This window comes from Lynx canadensis, chromosome A1, assembly GCF_007474595.2.
Source record: "Lynx canadensis isolate LIC74 chromosome A1, mLynCan4.pri.v2, whole genome shotgun sequence".
NCBI lineage: Eukaryota > Metazoa > Chordata > Mammalia > Carnivora > Felidae > Lynx > Lynx canadensis.
Window position 1 is genome coordinate 39,866,370 of NC_044303.2, and position 22,395 is coordinate 39,888,764.

A 22,395-nucleotide genomic window follows, 5' to 3' on the forward strand; every position below is an offset into this window, starting at 1 on the left:
ACTCCAAAAATTAGGGAGAGAGTGAGGCTGAAATATAAGTAATGATAATTAGGGACTGTGCTAATAAATTGAATCTTATTGCAACTTTGTCTATTAACTACAAAGAATAGCAGACCATTTATACGTTGTCCAGTAGTGGTAAACTATTTACTTTGTTCACATAAAAGAATGTAATTTGTAGCCCATGTGTCCAGAATAAACTCATTAGGACAGAATTGATAAATTCTTGAGTAAAAAAAAAAACTAAGTCAGCAATGTTAGTTTTTCCTTGGGCAGAAAATTAGTAGAGAGCTAATCATATTTTAGTAGAATAGTAAAAGCATTGCAACTTGTAGAATTGAGATCTCTCATTAGTGTTCCAAAAATAATGAAGCAAGAAGAAATTTTTTTAATATTTATTTATTTTGAGAGAGAAAGAGAGAGAGGGAGGGAGCACATAAGCAAGGGAGGGGCAGAGAGAGAGGGAGAAAGAGAATCCCAAGTAGGCTTTGTGCTGTCAGCATAGAGTCTGATGCAGGACTAGATCTGAAGAACTGTGAAATCATGACCTCAGCTGAAATTAAGAGTTAGACACTTAGCCCACTGAGCCACCCAAGTGCCTTAGCAGAAGAAATTTTTAAGAAGACATTCTTTGGTCATTCAATTCATAAAGTTGGAGCAAGAAATTCTTGAAAACCTGATTTTTTTTCAATATATGAAGTTTATTGTCAAATTGGTTTCCATACAACACCCAGTGCTCATCCCAAAAGGTGCCCTCCTCAATACCCATCACCCACCCTCCCCTCCCTCCCACCCCGCATCAACCCTCAGTTTGTTCTCAGCTTTTAAGAGTCTCTTATGCTTTGGCTCTCTCTCCCACTCTGACCTCTTTTTTTTTTTTTCCTTCCCCTCCCCCATGGGTTTCTGTTAAGTTTCTCAGGATCCACATAAGAGTGAAACCATATGGTATCTGTCTTTCTCTGTATGGCTTATTTCACTTAGCATCACACTCTCCAGTTGCATCCATGTTGCTACAAAGGGCCAGATTTCATTTTTCTCATTGCCACGTAGTACTCCATTGTGTATATAAACCACAATTTCTTTATCCATTCATCAGTTGATGGACATTTAGGCTCTTTCCATAATTTGGCTATTGTTGAGAGTGCTGCTATAAACATTGGGGTACAAGTGCCCCTATGCATCAGTACTCCTGTATCCCTTGGGTAAATTCCTAGCAGTGCTATTGCTGGGTCATAGGATAGGTCTATTTTTAATATTTTGAGGAACCTCCACACTGTTTTCCAGAGCGGCTGCACCAATTTGCATTCCCACCAACAGTGCAAGAGGGTTCCCGTTTCTCCACATCCTCTCCAGCATCTATAGTCTCCTGATTTGTTCATTTTGGCCACTCTGACTGGGGCGTGAGGTGATATCTGAGGGTGGTTTTGATTTGTATTTCCCTGATGAGGAGCGACGTTGAGCATCTTTTCATGTACCTGTTGGCCATCTGGATGTCTTCTTTAGAGAAGTGTCTATTCATGTTTTCCGCCCATTTCTTCACTGGGTTATTGTTTTTCGGGTGTGGAGTTTGGTGAGCTCTTTATAGATTTTGGATACCAGCCCTTTGTCCAATATGTCATTTGCAAATATCTTTTCCCATTCCGTCGGTTGCCTTTTAGTTTTGTTGGTTGTTTCCTTTGCTGTGCAGAAGCTTTTTATCTTCATAAGGTCCCAGTAATTCACTTTTGCTTTTAATTCCCTTGCCTTTGGGGATGTGTCAAGTAAGAAATTGCTACAGCTGAGGTCAGGGAAGTCTTTTCCCGCTTTCTCCTCTAGGGTTTTGATGGTTTCCTGTCTCACATTCAGGTCCTTTATCCATTTTGAGTTTATTTTTGTGAATGGTGTGAGAAAGTGGTCTAGTTTCAATCTTCTGCATGTTGCTGTCCAGTTCTCCCAGCACCGTTTGTTAAAGAGGCTGTCTTTTTTCCATTGGATATTCTTTCCTGCTTTGTCAAAGATGAGTTGGCCATACGTTTGTGGATCTAGTTCTGGGGTTTCTATTCTATTCCATTGGTCTATGTGTCTGTTTTTGTGCCAATACCATGCTGTCTTGATGATTACAGCTTTGTAGTAGAGACTAAAGTCTGGGATTGTGATGCCTCCTGCTTTGGTCTTCTTCTTCAAAATTACTTTGGCTATTCGGTGCCTTTTGTGGTTCCATACAAATTTTAGGATTGCTTGTTCTAGTTTCGAGAAGAATGCTGGTGCAATTTTGATTGGGATTGCATTGAATGTGTAGATAGCCCTGGGTAGTATTGACATTTTGACAATATTTATTCTTCCAATCCATGAGCACAGAATGAAAAACCTAATTTATTTTTAAACATATTCCTTTTTCTCAAAATTTTCCATGTTTAGCTTTTTATTTACATCTCAACTCATAGTATCCTAGATGTATTTGTATCAAATTAAATTTCATATCTTTCGCATTTTTAATAAAATATCTATAATATAATTCAATGGATATGTAAAAAAGAAACTCGCTTTAATAAATGAGCCAAACAAACATGACTAGAAAAATAAATCCAGTAGTTTGGGTTTATTTACCTTTTAAATAAGGGAAAAGTCTTTAAATGCAAAACATGATTTAAGTTAGAAGAATAGCAACTTGCACGTAATATTTTAAGATAATACTTTCGTTTAAAATATTTTGCATGTAATAGCCTTTTACCATCTATTTCAGATTTCTTAACCCATTAAAAACATCTATTTTATCCATCTTTTACTCTTATTGAGAGTCTTACTGAAGATTCATTCACCAAATGATTGATATCCTTTCAAACCCTCTAAAATATAAATATTGCCCATTTTTAAAATGTGATTGAACTGCAAAACCACACAGATACACAGGACTTTACATGTATACATAACTGATTCTTCCAGTGTGTGCCCTCATATTAGTGTTATGATTTTACTTCTTTCTATTTGCCAGCAGTGCACCTTCTTATGGTCTTGCTCATTCTTCTACTCTAGTCTGGTCAACATTGTCCTTCTTGGGAGATTTTGATCAAGTATCTTCACCTTTAACTAGACAGGCACATAAATTAGATCTGAGGAGTCAGGAGTTAAATCCTAGACTTCACGTGTACAAACTCTGTTACTTTAAGCAAATCATTCAAATTTTTGTGCATCGGTTTCCTCATCTGCAAATAGTGCATAATTATATGGCTTCTATCACATTGTGGTAATGGAGATTTAATGCATTTATATCAAATTTTTAGAATAGTTCTTGCTTGATGAGTACAATCTAAACATTGTCTATCCCTATCCAGGTAGAATTAACCACTGTAATCTATTAATAAATAATCTACAACACATTTATTGCATACCTCATGTTTGCTGAGGACAAAATGTAAAACCATTACTGAACCGATCATACATATAGAATACATATATATATATATATTATACATATATAATACATATATTATACATACCGTATATATATATGCAATATGTATATATGTATATATATACATACCGATCATACATATATAATACATATGTATATTATACATATATATAATACATATATTATACACATATACATATATAATACACACACATATAATAGTGGCACATTGTTACTTTAATACCTGTATGCATTTATAAAATGCATTTATATATATAAATGCATAGCAAATGATTCTATAGCTTTGTTTTCCTATTAGATATGAATGCAGATATTGACTGCTTTAGTATGCTAAGGTTATCACAACAGAGTACCACAAACTGAGTGGCTTAACAAATAGAAATTTATTGCCTTGTAGTTCTGGAACTTAGAACTCTAAAATCAAGGTGTTGGAAGAGCCATGTTCCCTCTGAAAACTGGGCGGGGGGGGGGGTTCTTTGTCTTTTCCTGGCTTCTGGTGGTTTGCTGGTAACCGTTATGTATCTTAGTCTGATGTGCATCGCCCCAATCTTCCATCTTCACGTGGCATTTTTTTATGTTTCTTCACATCATCTTCCTTATGTGTGTGTCTCTGCCCAAATTTTGCCTTTTTATATGGATGCCAGTTATATTGGATTAGGACCCACTGTAATGGCCTCATCATAACTTGATTAAGTCTACAAAGATACCATTTCATAACAGAATAATCACACTCTGGCTCTCGGCCTTAACACTGTCTCCTCAGAAACCTCTGCACCATGAGAACCAAGTGGAGAAAGAAGCAAATGCACACACTGAAGCATAAAAACAGATGAGGCAGAGTTCCAAGTAAACTACTAGCTTGTACAAGCATGGAAGCCACAGGAGCAGAAACAAGGAAAGCTACAGGCCAGGAAGGCTGGTACAAATTGTTAGATTGCACAGCTACTGCCTAAAGCTTGTCTCAGTGGATCGAGAACATCCATCGTCATCTAATCACAGTGACTACCTTTGAGAGGCCTATCTTGCTGATACCAAAACAGTCCCTTTTTGTCCTTTGCCCTAGACCTTTGACATTCTGGACTAATTCTGTTCTCAGATGTGACTAAATATAACATGCACGATAAATCATTTCTTCTGCTGTCTAAACTGAACAAAAACAAAAGACTCTGATTTAAGTGATAAGGAAACCACATAAAGATCACTGTGAAGAATCTTTTCCCACAAGAGTACTAGCTCCTTGAAAGCTGGAATTAATAGTGCATTTTATTTAGCGATGCTTCCTTAGCATCTAGATTGATTCCTGCCATATTGTCCCATAGAAGATAATCACAAATTATTTTACAAATGAATGATTCTGTCTAAAATAGACATTTATACTGATGTAAGTTATATATCAAATTACCGCAAAAGATGAGTCACATTCTTAAACATTATTTGAGTTAAGATTATTACATTTAATAAAATTGATACCAATCTTTAATTAAAGTGTTTCAAAAATCAAATCTTTCTACTGATGTCAGTATACTGAAGTGACCTTGCACTTACTTTCTAAGTTAATACACCTTGGAAAATATTTTTCACTGAGAAAATAATATATTTATAAATACACACACAGAAACTAAAATTCGCAAGAAAATGTTATTTCATGTAAGGGATAGTATAATCAAAATGAAGTGCTTAACTACAACCTACAGAAATCAATGTCGTTAATTTATATTTTATAAAGAAAATATTTAGATACATATTTGTTTATTTTAGCCTTAATAACTTTAGTCTGTAGTAATTAATTATGACAATTACTAACTTAAATGATAGCCAAATAGACTTACACTTACTTTAATAAATAGTATAATTAAGTTTTCAATTACAAACGTAGTTATATTAACACTTTGATAATTTTTGTATATATTCAAAAGATTATGTCACATTTTATCTTTCATCTCATTTGTCAAATAGGAAATACTATAGACAATTGAAACATATTGGAAGACTAAATCTATGTATGATTTTAGCAAGCCACTTTACCTCTCTGAATTTTAATTTAGCTATTTGCAAAGTAAGCAATTGAACTAACATTCTCAACAGGCTAACTTTAGAGTTTTACTACTCTGTACACGATATATCATGTTAGTTCAACTTCCATATAGAACAGAATACAATGTTACAATCTTCCTTATTTTTGAATATTCAAATATGTACATGTTTTTCACTGTTACATATGTAAACTGAATATACATGTAATCAACATATAACTTCAAATTGTAAGAACATGTTTTAAACTTCAAGTTATTTTAAAAGCACAAATATTTTAACTATCATATACATACATGAAATATTAATAAAAACTCATATCACTTTACCAATACTTACATTAAATAGAAAGAAATATAATGCCTAGATGTGGAAGTGTGAAGTCTGGGAGGTGAAAGAGTAGTCATACTAGAAAGGCACAAAAGAAATAATGACTTTTCTAAGTATTCTGAAAATATTTATTTTATTAACATATTTATCACTATACTATATCTTAATATATCTTTATCATAAGTTGTATATACACTGCTGATTTGAACACTGGCCAGGAAGACTCCCCTATGTTATTTTCCACTCAGAAACAGAAGGAACAAGACATTAAAGACAGAAAAATAGAAAAAGAAAAAAAAATTTCAACCAAAATATCATAAACAGCAGCATAAATTAAACCCAGGTATGGCTGGCTTCAAGTACCATGTTTCCATCTTGTCATTCTCTGGAGTACAAAGAAGAGATTTATTAATTGTTGTGCAGGAAATTAGGAAACACTTCATAGAAAATATGGCATTTAATCCAAGCCATAAATTTGAATAGTATTTCCATAGTGATAATAGAATACAGTGGGGAGAAAGGCAATTTGAGCAAAATAAATTGTATATTTAGAGAGGGTACAGGAGAATTCTATAGAATTGATAGTTTGCTTGATATGTGCTGGGTTTGAGGATGGCTACAGGTTATGACTGAATTTTATACTGTGTTTCTTATAAAGTGCAATTATATAGCACAAGTGCTTTTCACAAATAGGCAGGTTAGACACGGTTAGACATGAAGCCCAGGCAATAGGACTATGACGACTGCAAGCAGAATTCCGATGAAATTCACCCTCCCAAGTAGGGAAACTTCACAAGGCCATTAGAAAATGCCAACTAGAGAGCAAAAACAGATTTTTCCTTTTTCATATACAAATCACTGCATTATTTTCCTTATTTTAATTTTGGTTTATTGGCTTTTATTCTGTTAAGTAAACTCACTATATGTCCACATGTTGTATAATATCCTATGGCAAAGGTCAGCATAACTGTTATCTCCAATAAAATCCTCCTATAATCTTTGCAACTAATTAAAAGGAGGGCGGGGCGCCTGGGTGGCTCAGTCAGTTGAGCGTCCCACTTCGGCTCAGGTCACGATCTCACGGTCCGTGGGTTCAAGCCCCGTGTCGGGCTCTGGGCTGATGGCTCAGAGCCTGGAGCCTGCTTCCGATTCTGTGTCTCCCTCTCTCTCTGCCCCTCCCCCATTCATGCTCTGTCTCTCTCTGTCTCAAAAATAAATAAAAACGTTAAAAAAAAATTTAAAAGGAGGGCAAGAGCACTCCCACAATTTCCTCTACTACAAATAATGCTCTTTATTCATGTACTTGATCTCAGGTGATCACCTGTTAAGAGACAAACCTAGATAGTCCTAGAGCACCATTTCCTTCTTCTTGGTAATTTAGCAGAAGGATGCTTCCATTGATGTCTATCAGCTGGCAGAGACATGACCATCATGTGATGTCATCCATTCCTAGTAGCAAGGCTTTTCCCAGGGCCCTTGTATGTGTACCTTGTCCCTCAGTTTACATATTCTGTAACATAATTCCTGAACCCAAGAATTCCTTGATAAATTTCTTCCTAATTTGAGAAACTAGGGGTTGCTAACCACTCATCATACACTATCATTCCATTACAATGTAACACAGGGTACAGTGGGACTTATCCTCTCTTGAAACACTGCTGATGGCCCATATAGAACATTTATGCCTGGCTTATGCTATGGAATAAAAGTTGAAAAACAATGTATGCCCTGCAGCTGCTGGACTTGTACATATTTTTCGCAAATAAACTTGATTTATATTTGCTCCATATGGTACTAGTAATGTGTGTTCATGACCCTATCGAAGACAGCCTTGGATATGAAACAGACCTTTTATCTGTATGTATGCACTCATACATATACATACAAAATATAATAAAACAAAAATGTTAAAGGTTATGGGTAAGAGCATTGTAAAGGGCATGGCTTTTCACACTCGTGCTCATATTTTCTTGTTATACTCCCAGTATGGCTTCACCCATACCCCCAGATATCACTATAGAATGTAGACATTATTCCCCTTAAAATAAGAGCAATTCCACTTTCTTGGAAATCATGGTGATAATGAATCTCAGCCACCGCAAGGTCCATGTTCTGCTCCCAAGCATTTATCAAAGAATTTCTCAACAAAGACTGCCTTCTGCTCTGATAAATCCTGTTGACAAGAGCTAAAATATACTTTTTCCCATCTTATTATATTAAATCAGGGAAATAAAACCTGAAAACTAGAAATTCCACATATATTATGTTAGCCTGAAAATAAGAACCACAGTGAGAAGCAAATGGGTGTTTATTTGGAATCAGAGAACTGCAATTCAAGGAGCACAGACTCAGGTATAAACTCATATTGTGTCCTGATTGTACGGTGAAGGTAAGCGTTTTTCCATAAGAAAAAAGTGTGTGGGGAGCAATTATGTGAGTTGAAGGAAACTAAAGTTTTCTATGGTTGTTAATGAGCGAAGCTACTCTGGGTTCTACATTGATTGACTATTAGTTCTACCTTTAGGAAGTCCACAACCATCAGACTTGTGAGCAGCATGTCTGTTCTCCCTCTGACTTCACAGGCAATTCTTAAACAATTTCCATTTCACCCAGTTCAAAGGTTATGGCCCAGGTCCACCAAAACCAGGTAAGGTAGTTTCCCTGCAGTAGCTACTCTGGTTCTGTTTTAAAATGGCTCCAGTCATGTTAGCTGTTCACATTATGAAACCTTTTGATCTCCATCTTCCTCTGAAAGTATCACTGATTAACCAGTAGAAGGCACTGCTGACCAATCACTGGGAAATACCTCTGATTGACTCTTACAAGGCACTGCCAATTAGCCATCAAACATTATTGTTCTCTTGTCACTAGGAAGGATCATTCCAGGTGTGCCATGTCCCATGTAGGAGGGAAAGTGATTTTTTTTTTTTTGAGCCTTCGGCCACATTTGAGCAACAAAAGAGCCAGAGAAGAGCAAAGTTTTATCATCAAGTTCCTTTAAGCCAAACATCTGAAGTTTTTGGAGCTTCTTCATGGGATATCTCATAAGGCACAGAAATCAGTTCAAAATGCTGAGTGACCATTATCTGTGTGATGTCCTTATAACTTCGAACTGTACAGAAAAAGAGAAAAGTTTTACAATGACAAAAATTCCAATAGTAATAAACAAACTGTTGAGTCCAAATTGGAGCACTGACCTAAACCAAGGAGCGATTTCTGAGTCCAGCTAACTAAAAAGATAAAAGAATCATGGGCACTGCATTTCACCTTCTATTTATACTTCACCAGACATTTTATTGAAGTACCAGAGGTATTTATTACAGAACAAATCCCACTTTGTTCAGATAGGAAGTAATCAGGACAAATAAGTTCTCAATTTCCTCTTACACTTAAAAGTTCTTGATATTTTATGTAAACTGGAGTCATAAACATAGTTCCAACTATTGTAGATAATCCATTAGATTCACATGAATGACATGCCAACAACTTGGTCTAAAGGCGATCTCACTAATTTCAAAAAAGACTAATCAAAAAAGATGTAGCAGGCAAAAGACCCAGAATAGCCAACACAATATGGAAGGAAAAGAACAAAGTTGGAGGACAGACACTAGGGGAGGGACTATTATGGCTGCAGGGAATATACAGCTCGGTACTTTGTCCTCAATTTTGCTATGACCCTTAAACTAGTCTAAAAAACAAAACCTTAATTTAAGCAATATAAATAAATACAAAGACCAAAGTAAAGTGTTCAAAATGAATTGTAGTTGTTGCCAAAATAATAGTACAATATATTTTCTATCAAATGTAATAAATTTTATTTTCCTTATGAAAAGAAGGAAGACTTTAATCTAGTTTTCCAGACTCAAAAGGATAGAACATAACACTCATAGTTCAGAAGGACAGAAATAAACCATGAGTTAAGTTAGGAAATGAAATCCTATCACAATAGTTTCAACGGTAGAAATTTGACAGTGATAGAAAACTTAACCCTTAATTCATGGAAAGAACAGAAGAAAAAGAAGTGAGCTTTATATATTTTCCATTTGAGTGAGCGATGCATGGATGGAAGACAATTAAACACTGGTTGGTACAAAATAATTTTCTCACTAAACAGAATTACAAGACCCAATATCAAGCAAGTGACAATTTTTGTTCTATTTTCATGCTCTCACAGATGTTACAAACTAATTTTTAGCCTTAATTACTAAATCTTTCAGATCTTACACATCTTGAAAAATATTAACAAAACCATGATCCCTTAGAGGCTGCTATGTAGCTAAAAGTTGTGTGGTTTTTCCTCAATATGTGGTTATAGTGTGAAATGTAACTGTGAAAATGACATTGTGGGCCACTATATTTATCCTCTCAATGAGTTGAGCAGCACATCAAGTTTACTTAGTTTATAATTATTTTTATCACTTGATGCTGCAGGCACAACCTGAGAGGAAAATTTAGCAGTTGCTTTCTGAGTTTTATATCATCGCCCATAACAGGAACTCAGCACTTGAATTTGTCAAGTTGATTGACATACTCTGGGAGATACTATAACTGAGTACTGCCAAACCCTCATTGATACCCTAATCCTGAACAGAAGCTTTTACTTTCCCTGTTATTAGTATTATAAATAATCTTTTTTTATTTTTTAAAAATATTTGTTTAATATTTATTAATTTTTGAGAGTGAGAGAGAGAGAGAGAGAGAGACAGACTGCGAGTTGGGGGAGGGGCAGAGAGAGACGGAGACACAAAATCTGAAGCAGGCTCCAGGCTCTGAGCTGACAGCACAGAGCCAGACACAGGGCTGGAACCCAAGAACCTTGAGATCATGACCTGAGCTTAACCGACTGAGCGACCCAGGCACCTCTTAAATAATCTTAAATTGAACAACATTGTAAGGTAGAATGAAATGTTTTTTCTAAATATTCCTAAGAAATACATTCATACTATACATACAAAAATGTTACTCATAATTAAAGGATATATTATTTTATATGAAATTTTAAAATAAATATATGGATATCACAGCTATTTTAAAAGCCTTTTATAAAGCTTTTTGGCATTAGCATAACTGAATAGCAATTGGGGAAAAAAGTCATGCTATTATAAAAAGAGAATAGGACTTGGATGCAAAATATGGGTTTTCTAAATAGTTGCAAAATATGCTGTTACTTTGAAACAAGGACTTCATGATGCCTCAGTATTCATACATGTAAAATAGAATAGTATCTACTTTACTGAGTTATTATTAAGGGACATTAAGATAATATATGTCAAAGATTTTTGTAAACAATATACTGTAGACATTTTGATTAACGTCCTTGTAGTCTCAAAAAAAGTAAAGAAAGTCAAAAAAGGCTATATTTTCTTATGGTAACAAACAATTGCAAAAATCTAAATGACTTAAAGCAACAAATGCCTATTTTCCAATTCTATCTTTTACAATAGGGATTTGTTTATCATGGTCATACGGAGCCCCAAACTGTTGGAGCAGTTACCATACCAAACGTTTCTGTTGGCTATAGATTGAAATGGAGAATCTTGCATTGGCAAGAAAGTGATCTAGACCAGAACTGACACACATTCATTTCTGCTGTAAACATTTATTTGCCAGTACAAGGATCCTGGTAACCACAAATAAGCCAGGAAATACAGACTTACCATGTAAGTGCCTACAAAGAAAGAAATGGAAAACAATTGTCACAGGCAATGTGGTTACTACAGAATGTAAATTTTGAAAATTGTGGAGTAAAATGAATAGTAAGAATCCATTTTACATCCATGAGATTAAAAAAAATTGGGGCGCCTGGGTGGCGCAGTCGGTTAAGCGTCCGACTTCAGCCAGGTCACGATCTCGCGGTCCGTGAGTTCGAGCCCCGCGTCGGGCTCTGGGCTGATGGCTCGGAGCCTGGAGCCTGTTTCCGATTCTGTGTCTCCCTCTCTCTCTGCCCCTCCCCCGTTCATGCTCTGTCTCTCTCTGTCCCAAAAATAATAAATAAACGTTGAAAAAAAAAAATTAAGTCTGACAATTCTGAACATTAGCAAGGGTGTGGAGTAAAGGATATTCTTTTTATTTTTTAAGTTTTATTTTTTTTTATTTTGAGTGGGTGCACAGCAGAGGCAGAGAGAAAGAGAGAGAGAGAAACCCAAGCAGGCTCTGTACTGTCAGTGTGGAGCCTGATGCGGGGATCAAACCCACAAACTATGAGACCATGACCTGAGCAGAAATAGTCAGATGCTTAACTGACGGAGCCACCCAGGCACCACAGCAAAGGACATTCTCATACATCAGTGGTGGAGTGTAAACTGATGCACGCCATTTGAAGAAAAATTTGAAAAAAAAACTCAAGAAAGTAAAATCTATGCAAACCCTAAATCTAAATTATTCTACTGATGCAATTTCACTCCTTAAAAAAAAAAGACTGCCCAAATACATAACTAGTTATTGGGACTTGCTTGTGAGAGCAAAATATTGAAAACAACCTACATGTCTACACATTCATAAACAAAGGATGGATAAATCAAAATTATGGTTTACACACACACAAACACACAGAATGAGTAAACTAGAATTATGTTGAGCCACTTGAATGAATCCTCACAAAAAACAATTACAAATTTTAAAAAGGAAATAACAGAATGAAATGCATGGTACAGCATAACATACATAAAATTGTAAAAAGCAAACATAATTATTTACTTTATGACAAATACCTCACATATAATTAGATGTTTATTATATTATATTTAGAGTTTGATTGTCTATGATTTAAATGATGGAAGTATTGGTATACATACTATTTATTACTTACATTTATTATCATTTATTTTATTAATTTTATATTTAGATGTATATGAATTAATTGTATTTTCAGTTACTTAGATCCCTTTTTACAAATCTAAGTAGAAAATGAGAAATAATTTTGATAAAAAAACAAACAATGGAGGCAAAATTAGTTATCATCAAGCATTAGAAAGTGGCTGAATGTTAACCTCAATGGGACATTCATCCAATTTAAACTAGTAAATTTTCACATGTGAAAAGTAAAAACAAGATTTTTTAAATCCTTAAAGGGATTTTACCCAAAGTTGAAGTGTTTAAGAAAGCAGAAAACTGCTTTATGCAATGAGAAATAATAATCACACTTCCTCTCCCCACCCTATCCAAAAATCACAATGTAAATTAGAGACAAAGGTACAGACAAGTCCTTATAAATTTCTAGAATAAAAAATTCAGCCATTAAAAAAATCACCATCAAAGCTGATCTTACAATTCCCTGTTCAACCTTGAGTTAGTGGTATGTTGACTATTGTTTACCAAAAGCAGATTATTAAATATTCAGAAATTTTGTAAGGCATGTGTTAATACATAGTTTTATTCTGTCATGAGCAATGTACATCATAGAAACACTACAAATAAAGGTTTTTATTGCTTTTTAATTTAAATACAGTTTTCATTTCTGGAAGTTTTCATTGTTTGCCTGTTCAGACATCAGTTATAATACCTTCAAAATTATTTGCATAGCCTTTTAAATCTGTATCAGCATATGGATTTCTTTCCAAATTTAAGTACACTTCCTTTGTCTATTGTAAGTCACTTCAAATAATCTTGGAAGAATAAAACTAAAGTTAAGGCCTTGCAGAACACTACCACTCTGGTCTAAATTTATTGTTTAATAATGGTTCAATAATCACCTCTACATTATGTAATACCCAGGGGGATAAATACTAAACATAACATACCTCAATTAAGGATTTTTATCATGTGCCTTGAGCTCTTTGGAGAGTAAATTCTACTTTTAACATGTGTTTAGTTTTGAATATTCTATATTTATACACATGTTTACAAATACATCATGTTTCTGAGGGGAGTCCTATGATTTGTCAATCAGTTAAACTCATACATTTTAAGAGACAACACAGAAATCAATTGATACATTCATAAGCAAAATTTTAAATAATCTCAGTACAAACTGAAAGTATGATGAATGTTTTCAGTAATAATCTTGGCAAATGAACTTAGAAAATGTAGAAGAAACTGGAGAATTGAAGCAAAAGTCCATTTTTATTTATTCCATTTAAAATAGAAAATATTCAAATTACAGAAATTTAATAGGGAATTTATAAAATCTATTTTGAAATACATATTAAAGAATGGTTATGAGTCCTGATTTTCTGTAGTTGGCATGATAATATGAACACAACCACTGACAACATAGGTGTTTCTATTATTATATATAAAACATACATTATTAAATATAAAGATATTGTTAGATATAGAAAAAGTTATTAGAAAAATACCATGCTTCTCTGCAGTGTATGCTCTTAATCAATTAGTTTATGTATTCATTGAAGAAAATATAATTCACAGATTAAAATATCTAAATATCTGTGTAATGACAGGTAATTTGGAGAAAATATTTTTCTCCAATATCTAAATATTTCTAAATATCTGTGTAATGACAGGTAATTTGGAGAAAATATCATTCTCCAAATGATTTGTGAGTAATTAAAACAGAAGAATGGCTATTAGGAACTAGAAAGAGATTGCTAACAGCAAATTCTGCAAAATAAACATAATTTGAAGGCTTACTGGAACATATCAGAGAAATACTACTGATCTAACATATCTTGGGTTCAACAATGCTGTCTTTAGGAAGACAATCTTGTATCTTGAATATCTATAATGTTCAATCAACAAAAATTCAGGTTTTCTAAGCAATGTGTTACAGTAGATACCATGTGATAATAAAGTTAAAAGAGATTAATTGTAACACTGTAAAAAGTCATATTCAGAGATCACTGATGAACAAATAGCAAGCAGCCAAGAAGATGTCCCATGAAAACTTTTATCTCTCATCTCTCTGATGATGAGTTTGTATAAAATAAATATTAAATCTACTTACTAAGCACTGAATCAAATCAAATATGATAAAAATGTCAAAGTGGAAAATGTATCTATCACACTTGGATCCCATAACGCCTTAATTCCTTTCTAACATACTAAAACACAAACTATAGAATTACCAGGACATAACAACCTCAAAATGAAAGAAAGATAACTTCATAGGGATTTTGAGTGGCTATAGGCTTGAAATAAATCAATAGTGCCTTTGATGATCAATAAAACTAAAATGGGATTTTTTTCAATGCTGGGGTACAACAAAGATATAAGTCTGAAAAGCAGCCCAGCCTCATATAAATTATGAATCTTATCCAGTACTATTGGGTGGTACTGACTAATGATTACCTATATACACAAGCCAAAAAAAAAAAAAAAAAAGGACAAAAAGAAATCCAAGCTTTAATAACTGAAATGGCCAAAATTCTTTAATCTATATTAAGGATGTATTTTAGTTTCTGAGTATAATAACTGTGCTAACGCTGGATGTGATGCTACATAGCTCTGAGGAATCTGTTTAGGTTTGAAACTTTTTACTTAATACTCTTTTCACAGTGAAAGAAAATCTAAGCAACTAACTTCCATTCTCCAAACAACTGGGTTCCATTACTCCATAATTTTATTTTCAATAAGCAGCCTAGGCAGATGAGGTGTCTTGCTAAAACAATCTATGATAAGAACTCTCTTAGTCATCTGCTTGTTGATAAATTCCAAAAAATATTCACAGGAATGTGTGGTCCAGGCCAACATTGTGTCGAGCATCCCCCAAAAGTAAGGTTAGTTACAGATGTTTTAATTATTTCTTTCCCAATTGCCAATTACGAAAGGCTTCATCTAGACTATATTTGATATGTAAAAGCAAATATTAAATTTTAGAATTTTAAAAGGCATCAAGAATTTTGAGCACACCCAAAATAAACGATTAAGAAAATAAAAAGATGAACAATTGTCGCAGCATGAGAATACCTAACAAATGGTGCATTATGTCTCAAGTGGAAACTAGGTAATAATCTCTGTTTTATTCGAGAAGAGATTTAAATTTAAATCTGGGGCTTAAGAGTGCAAAGATCAGAGTTCAAATGCATGAACAAAATTTCCAAGAAAGCATATTTTGGCTCAATGTTAAGTCCATGGCTGCCTTGGGAAGAATGAAGTAAAGAAAGCTTTTTGACAGTCTTTCCAATCTTACTGCTTGCTGCTACTGAGTTGAGTCAAGACTATTTGTTGGGTTTCAGGTCACTGACTGAGCCACATTGATATGGTAGGGGAGAATCATTAGTTTAAAAAGGTAATGTGAATTGGGACAAACTGGGTGGCTCAGTCGGTTAAACATCCGACTTTGGCTCATGTCATGATCTCACAGTTCCTGGGTTTGAGCCCCTCCTTTGGGCTCTTGTGCTGACAGCTCAGAGCCTGGAGTCTACTTCAGATTCTGTCTCCCTCTCTCTCTCTGCCCCTCCCCCACTCACACTCTGTCTTTCTCTGTCTCAAAATAAACATACACACACAGCAAAAGGTAATGTATATGGAATAATTTTTTCTCTGTTTCCTTTTAAAATGTGCATGAAGCTGTCAAATGGGCCAAAGCATTTTGCTACATGGAATAAAGCATGATCACCATCTCCCTCTCTTTTTACTGACGTGCTTCCTGTGGAAAATGTGGACTTTGGGTTTGAAACAAATGTCTAGGTAAGAGAAAAATCACTCTGCTTTTTGTTTTTGTTTTTGTTTGTTTTGTTTTGGCATTTTCCCTAGGGAAAGTCTACCTCTTTGATTAGCTCAAGTCTAGTATAAATCAAATTCTACCATGGGGTCTTTTAGTTTGAGATAGAGACATTTTCCTTCCAGAAATCACCACTCCTCACACATACCCAGAAAAAAAACCCACAAACTCCATTTTTATAAAACTATGGGATACTTGCAATCCTGTACTATGGTAAATGTAACTGGAAAGTAGAATAAGAAATCAAAATTGACTTAGGAGATAAACTAGGAAAACTAAGTTGATTCCCCCCTCAAATCATTGAGAGTCAAGAATTAAAGGTATGTATGAAAGAACACTAGATTAAAGCAACCAGTGTCTAAAAATGAGGACCTAATGGAAAGTCAATATGAGAAGCCTGACTGATTACTACATCCCCAAACTAAATCATTACCACAGAAACTGGAAGGAATGTTCTATGAAGATATTGAGCCAGAGACTGAAGACACAGGGACACAAAATATAGCAAAAAGTCTAGATAAGGAATTAGACTAAATTGGGTAATTAGTAGATATGAATAACCCAAGGTAAGACTTACACACCAACACTAACAATGGCAGTTAGACAAGTGCCAATTTCTTTAAAAAACAAAAGGTTATGAGTCAAATGACTGACCAATTTCAAGTTACTAATATATGGCAATGGTATTAGAGTATGGGCATACATCATAGTTGATAGCTACTGTTCTCCCACTGTGGGGGCACTGTAAGGTATGCTTTCTATCTCAGATCAAGAACACATGCACAGAATACTTCAGAACAAAGAAGCTCAAGATGGAATCTCAGCTGTGGTTTGACATACCGTGATATTGTTATAGGTCTACTCCTAACATATATCCAACCCCAATAGCATAGCCGTCTTCCCATCTCAGCAAGATCAGCTGCACATCACCAATATTACTGTTATCAATAATCACTGTTCAGAAGCTGGTACAAATTTTCCTGAAACTTGCTTCTGACCCATAACTAATTAAAAAGCAACACTCTCAATCAGTATGTCTTATGTCTTGACCAGGGATCAGAGCCACCAGGGCACATTTCTTATTTCAGTAACATAGTTCAGCCAATTTTGTGCTTGCTTCATTTAAAGCTCAGAGCACAACTTCCAACTCTTTTTACCCTCCATCACAATTCCAGAGTTCTGACAACCAATTTAACATCTCCTTAACAAGGAATTAGGAAATCCTTCCCTGAAGTAGCTGAACTATCTGCATGTACTGAAATTTTGAGTCCTCAAATAAAAGAAGCTCACTAGCTATCTGATGTGATATAGGGAAGTTCACAATGCACACAAGTGTTCCAATCAGCACTTAAAGGTCTCATTTTTAAATGAGCATATTGGCAATATAATTGAGGAACACTGCCTAGATAAAAGAAGAAAAGAAAAACTCAGAATCTCATCCTCAGAGCTAAGGAAATATATCTATGATAAAAAGAAGAAATATCAAAGAACATGAGCAATCTTGGATATCAAAAGTTCGATACATAAAATTAACAGAAATACAGAAATGAAAATGTAGAAGTTAAAGTTCTAGAAATCTCGGGGCGCCTGGGTGGCGCAGTCGGTTAAGCGTCCGACTTCAGCCAGGTCACGATCTCGCGGTCCGGGAGTTCGAGCCCCGCCTCAGGCTCTGGGCTGATGGCTCAGAGCCTGGAGCCTGTTTCCGATTCTGTGTCTCCCTCTCTCTCTGCCCCTCCCCCGTTCATGCTCTGTCTCTCTCTGTCCCAAAATAAATAAACCTTGAAAAAAAAATTAAAAAAAAAAAAGTTCTAGAAATCTCATAAAGATTGTAATGGAAAGACAAAGAAAAAACAACAGACGAAAATAATAAAATAATTAGAGGAACAATCAAGGCAGTTCAATATCCAGCTAAAGCAAATTCTTTGTGGAGCTTGAGGAAGATTGAGAGGGGAGTAGCAAGGAAATGTTCAAAAACAGAAGAAAACTGATCACAAAAGAGTGACATACATTTTCATATGGCAAGGGTACATCTATTGCTCAGCTCAGTTAATGAAATATATTCATATAAGGGCATGTCAGTATAAAATTTCAGAAAATTAGGAGGAAAGAAATGAAAACTATAAGAAGCAACAAACCAAAATCATGTCAAATTGAAACATGATTTAATGTATAAATTATATCAAATTTCTGAATACCAGTATTGGAAGCTAGAATTCAATGGTCCAATCCCTTAATGTTATGAAGCAAAATAAATTTCAGTTTAGAATTTGTTACCCAGACAAATTATTCATCAAATGATAGGGCATAAATAATATTTCCAGAAGAACAGTCACACCTGACATTTGTTCTTTCTCAGGATATCACAAGGGAGTAAAACAGGAAAGAAAATTATGTTTGAGGCAACAGAACCAACACAAGAAGAAATATGCATGTGTGGCATAGGGCATGCGGACATGTTGCGGGGGGGGGGGAGGGCATTTTCTATGATAATAAAAGGAAAACCTAGATCTACAGCAGTGTAGGAAAAGAATAGCTGCAGAAGGGGTATATCCAATAGGGAAAATGAACTATTCAATTATTTAACAGGTTTAAATATGTGGAAAATTATGATAAGTATATTACAAAGCTTTTAGAGGACTGGAAAGATTTTAGTACAAATTCAAAGACAGTAATGCAAACGAAAAATACAATCAGTTATGTGAGTAAAGAGAAAGTTGTACAAAAATGGAAATGCTATTAAAGTGCTTTGCTTGTCTCAGGAGAGAACAATATTTTCATAAGCAGAATAAGGAATTTAAACAAAAATTGTAGGATCATCATGTACAAAGAATGGAGAAGAGAAGGAAAATGACATGAGTACTATAATCTTTAATATAACATACATTTAATGATACTATTATATATAATTCAAAATTAGTAGTTTTATATTTGTAGGTTAGGGAGATAAATTATAGAAGGAACAAATACAAAAGTTGAAAGTTACTTATTTTGAAAATGGACTTTAAAGAAAAGAGAGAATTGTTTTTAATGTCAATTATAAGCCTTTTCAATTTTTATTTAAAAAATATGTGCAATTACACCTAATGAAAATTGCAACTGGAGTATTTCATTTGATGATTGTTAAACAAACGTCAAATCTTTAAACTGTAATTCTCTAATTTTATTTCTTACCATTAGTATTATTCCAAAAATTCAGTTACATTCTTTGTAGTGTCTCTTGGTTAGGACTTGAATTTTATATTCTCCACAAATATGTAAATGTGGGCATGGTAATTTGAGAAGAACTTCTAAATTAGACTAGATGACAGCTAAACTTCAAATCATGTATGTCTATCCGCATAACTTAAATGACAAAGGGACAAGAATAAAAAAGTTCTTGAATCTGCTGGCAGAAAAAGAAAACCTGTTCAAGGCACATTTTGATTTTCAATTTGCGTGTTTAAAATATCTAAAGTGATTGCTTATTGCTTTAAAATGAGTTCACATTCAAGTGGATGGCTTATTTCTGACTCGTTCTCCTTACCTTATCATGCATTATGAGAAAGGATGTTCTTGCTCTACTTCAGGTAGACTTCATTCATTCTCTACCACCGTACTGAACTGGGACTCTGAATTATTATTTTAAAAAACCTCTCTTTTAACAAAAGCTGTCACCTTATCTCAGTTCTCATGTCTGGCAATATTTGGCCTTTTGCATTACTTTACCACTCTTCAAATGTTATATTCTTGTAACTTTTACAGTTATTTTTCTAATTTTTCCCTTTATCTTTCAATTTGCTCCTCTTTCTTTACTTCCTTACGTTTTTCATGCATTTATCTTACCATACCTGTTAGTATTTCTCTCCAGAATCTTTCTCTGTAAGATCAAGTCTTTCTAATGGATTTCTCTACTTCTCGACTTTCAAATATGTACATCAAAATGTAGTCTTTCTTCAAAGTACAATCTATAATTGCTTATAGAATATCTCCACAGAGATGCCACCTTAATTTGACAACATTTATGTGTTAGGAAGGCTTTATACATATTAACTCATTTAATTCTCATAAAAATCATATGAGAAAGTAATATTATTATTCTAATTTTACAGATTAAGAAATTGAAGCTTAAATGATTAAGTAATTTTGCCCAAAGTCACAGACCTAATAGGTGCATGAGAAGACTGTATCTTTGGAACACATGACCTTAACTATTACTATATGATAGCTACATATTGAACATATTTAAGCAAAGGAGTTACTCCATGCAGTTGTTTTATCTATTAAGGAAGCAAGATATTTATCTCTCAGTCTTGAAATTTTATAATTATATGGTAATTTGTTCCCTATGAATCATCAGTAACCATATATTTTATGTCTATAAAGTAGTTTTCACATCTCCCATTTTATTCTCACTGCCACCACCAATGTAGTTTGAAGCCCTCAGAATTTAACACATTATAAACTAGTCCTTCTACCAATGACCATCAGTTCCCTCCTTCTGTTCCTTTTCCCTTCTTTCTTTTCCTCTTTTTCTTTTTTTCTTCCCCAATTGCTTCATGTTGCCTGCGAGGTGAATTCAATGTCTGATTTCAAATTACTTCAGCTGGCTTCAGCCAGTGGGAGGCACTGACAAAAGGACATGGGACGGCATGCATTTTCTCCCCTTTCTCTACCGTATGTAGAGGCTGCTACATTTCCTTCTGTGTCTCCAGGTTCCTCCAGTAGACCCAAATTCCACAAAGTCACCATAGGCCCTAAACTCCAAGAAAACTGTTGATTCCATTAATTCCAGTTTTGTGGTGACTGGCAGTCAATGCCATTGCTAATCTCTGGGCTGTCCAACTGTCCCTTTTGTGATTTCTCATATTCTATCTCCTTTTGTTCAATGCCATAAGTTAAATGTTTTCTATTTAAATACTTGGGAGTAGTTTTGGGTTTCCATTCTTAAAAATAAAAGAAGAACAAAAATCCTTGAAATATTACTTCCCCTACATATGTTTCCTGGTATATAGCTCATATTGGTATTTTATTTTTCTGAAATTCTTATGGAATTAATTGACAGAACCATTAAATTTAGTACTCACTTCACACTACTGAGTTTGGTTTGGTTTGTTTGCCATGACATACGTAATGAATGCATCATTGACATGACTGGATTTTTAAATTCTGGGAGATAACTTAATGTTTATTCTATAGCCATCACAATGCTATGAGCATGCAGTCAAGTTCAGTGAACAGCTTTCCATAAGGAAAACAAAAAAAATATGGACACTTTACAACCTCTATTTTTATCATGTAAATTTGGATGTAATAAAACTTTTCTAAGCCTTGGCCCCTTTAATTCTAATGTAGCAATGGTGATATTAATGTCCCCTAGACCATTTAAGTAGAAAAGCATTGTACATGCAAAGTCACTACTGAGGATGAGATGATTACATGACTAAGTTCAGTGACAACAGTATGCTTACTCTCCAATGCTGCATAATTCCACAGGATATATGACAATGTCTCCATAGTAATATTTTGTGCCACAGATTATTTAAAAATCTGCACATAATAAAGGGCAAAAAGGGAATTCACATTTTTAAAATGCTACAGAGACCACACACAAATATTGAACCTCAGATTGACATATTAATTAGTTGTCATTATGTTCTGGTCTGTTGCCATGAGAAAGTGTAGAAACCCTGAAGGATGTGGTCCTTACAATAAAAACAATTAAGGAATGGTGGCAAGCAAGAATGGGGGAAACATACAGAGAAACAATCAAAACAAACTGAATTCTAATAAAAGCAGGTCAACTTCTCTCTATTTTTTGGTCCCTTAGACTTTTTTAACTGATATGGCTTATACTCCAAGGGAGTAAGTCAAATAAATAACAACATAAATATATTAAGTGTATTGTATTATATGTATGTTATTTTAAAGTATAAAATGTGTATTTAATGTATAAATATATTAAATACATGCATATTATATAAGAAAATTATAAGCAATATAGAGGAAAAATCCAGAAAAGGGG